We start from the raw sequence: 3,269 nt of genomic DNA, 5'->3' as shown, positions 1-3,269 counted from the left end.
GTTGGATTTGTTTTATGAAGAACCTGAGTCACGCTGAGTCATAATTTTAGTTTTATTGTTCGATAACTGCTATCTCGTCGGCTATAATTTATAAAAAAAATACGCAATAATTTCTCATTTATTGTTAAACGACTCCACAAATTTAATGACATAACGTTAACATAACATTTGACAAGTGGCAAAGAAAGAGAAGGCAAGGTGTGAAAGAGATAGTTTGGATTATTTTTACTATATTACTTCAAATTGATTTTTTATTAATAGAAACATTAAAGTTTATTTATTCACTTCTGTGTGGGAAAATTGTGCTTTGGACAATTACTAATTAATTTTTATTATAATTATATGTAATAAAGTATTTTTTCAGCAAATATAGAGTACAAACTTTAATAATAACCATTAGAAATGTTAATAGATAAAAATAAATTTCATAAAGGCCGTATACTTTAAGGCTACACATATACTTATATGTAAAACAAAATATTTGTGTTTCAAAGACGTTTTATACGATTCTAACTTTGTGGAAACTATATTAAAAATACCTGCCTATACCATTAGTATTTACAATGCATTATAAACTATCGTAAACACAGCTTTTTCACATTTATTTATTTTACATAAGGGATATATCAACTTATCTACTCTTATCAATTATCACAAATATTTAGACCATTTAGATTATAATCCTATTTATCTATTTCTGATAATAGTTATCAGTGTGAAGGGTTTTATTAATTATGCAAGGGAATGAATCGCATAGTGTAATTACGTTATTTAGGATTTAGTTTACCATTGACATGAATATACCAAATCACTATTAATGGTTAAAATAAAATGCTATGAAATTGTATTTCGATGATAATGATTAAATAAGTACTTAAAAACAATTCCCTCCAGGTCCCAGGTGAACTTTGTAAGAACTTTGTCAATCTTTTAACATTAATTTCTAATATTTTTTGATCGCTGCTGCGTGTTCCTACGTGCAAAAAACTTCAGCGTCATTGAATAACTGGACGGAAAAGGATTTGGAACGACCTTTTTGTATATGTCCGTATTGTACGCATAACTTAGCACATGAAAACGCATTATGTTCTAATTTTACTGGTGTACTATAGTGATGTATGATGTATCTGTCTGTTTCCTAATAATTACAATGTCAATTGATGACAGAGCTGTCAGACCATTTTTCTAGATATATTTTAATACGTCTTTTAAAAGAATATACGTATAAAATGTGAATTAATTAAAGCCTTATTAACATGAATAACGAACTATTTATGCAAATTACCGAAGAGCTCACCAACTCAAACGTATCTATATAAAACAATTATTTTTAAACCTTCAAATGATCGACTACCTCTTGTTATAGTAATTTACATAGACGAATCGGTCCGAAAATAGTACTAGTAAGGCACACACTAACTACCACATAGTGTGGTCATATATCCACTATTCATTGAATAGGGTTATTTATTCTGTTCATTCCACCTAAGCCTATAGAGTATAGACATAGAGTATAAAACCATAGATTAAGCGAGACATGGTCGTGACAAGGACAGAGATAATGACGTGTCGCTCCTTCCCACGCTCAGAGGAAGATGTGATTATAATACAAAGCATGAGTAATTATCAGTAATTCGCTATTTACTTATTCATGAGACTTTCGTACTACTGAATAAATAGTCAGTGAACTAGCTGCCAGAGATAGATTTAATTTTATATACTAGATGAGAATACATTTTATATATTTATCCTTCCCGCGTCTTTACCTAAATACTAGCAAAAACTACAGAACTGTTTTTTTAGTATTGAGTATACAAAGGTCAATCAAAGATTTAGGATTTATAAAAAAAAATGACGATTAGTACTAAATACTGAATAGCGTACAAAAAACATAAATCACTCTTTGGTATTACAGAAGACAGATATTTATGCATAAGCATAAAACAAGTGCACAATGTTTAATCTTTAAGTGTATTTTTACAGTACTTTAAACGCGTTTTTATATTTACACTTTAATATTTCGCAAGAACCGGCAACGCACATGAACACTGGTTCTATGTCCATGGGCGGCAGTATTATTAACGGCCTTATCTATCCATTGTCCCCTGTACTATAAGGAAACAAAAGTATATTCATCAAGAATTAGACATTTGGTTATCAAAAATAGAAAAAATCTATATAAGAGATCTCAGGGTTAAGATTCACAGACTAAGTGTGAAAATTGACTTCTGTATGTCAAAAGAAATATTTAAAAAAATTGTATATCTATAATACTTCTAAATTTATAGCTATTAGCTATCACTTTAAAAGAAACACAGGTTTCTACTAAAGATATTAATGAAATATATTTTTGTTAAAATATTCCTAATAGATATAAATAACTTAACAAATCATTTAAATTCAAAACCTAAGCGGTTACATCGCGCGAATGCCTTTGAGGTCGTTTGATTATGTCGAGGTCATTTGACCAAACCGCTATCTATAGATGTAAAAACTGGGAAGTCTCATTATCACGGTTATTTCGTACATAAATCCTTAGTTAATTGTTAACAGTAATCAGTTATAATGTAATGTTCTATGTGTTGGCATAATCGAAATCAATTATTTCATATAAAAATGCTTCTATAAATGCTATAGTCTCAGTATAAAATAAGACAACTATAACTTACCCATATGAAACGCTTAAGTATAGTAGTTAAGAAAATTCTTAGTATTGTATATTTCATTATTATGTTTTTTTAATAATCTATTTAAATTTAATAAAAAAATGCGTGCGTACGAAGTACACAAGTCAGAAGTGAAACTTCTTTGTAAATTAATTATTTCTAAGGTAATTCCAATACTAAAAATAAGGCCCCAATAGATGATCATATATATTGAATGTATATCTATATTCACACTGTTAACTCACTGTATACGTGCTAAAAATATTGTAAATAAATAAAAAAAAAATGCGTTTATTGCACAAGGCGGTATGCATGTGCGAATTGCCATCTAAAGTTCTAATATGTAACTACTAAACGAATATATTATCAACCAATAGCGAATTTTTTATTCGATATCCCTTTCTCACTCTACCTCACTCGTTCTCGCTCTCTCCTACAAAAACGCTGCACAATTTCGTGGCGTTTCATCCGTAAAAAAATTACCCTCAAGCGTTTAGGCGCATTAGGCACGCACTTCCTTAGGGAAGTCTAGTCTCTACAAAAGTTTATCCGTCATCTAACTACATAATGGGTTTTGGGGTAAAATAAATTATAAGGTAGGTA

Source organism: Pieris rapae, chromosome 18 (assembly GCF_905147795.1).
Source record: "Pieris rapae chromosome 18, ilPieRapa1.1, whole genome shotgun sequence".
Lineage (NCBI taxonomy): Eukaryota > Metazoa > Arthropoda > Insecta > Lepidoptera > Pieridae > Pieris > Pieris rapae.
The sequence above is the reverse complement of the archived record's forward strand: the minus strand, read 5'-3'. Positions refer to the sequence as shown.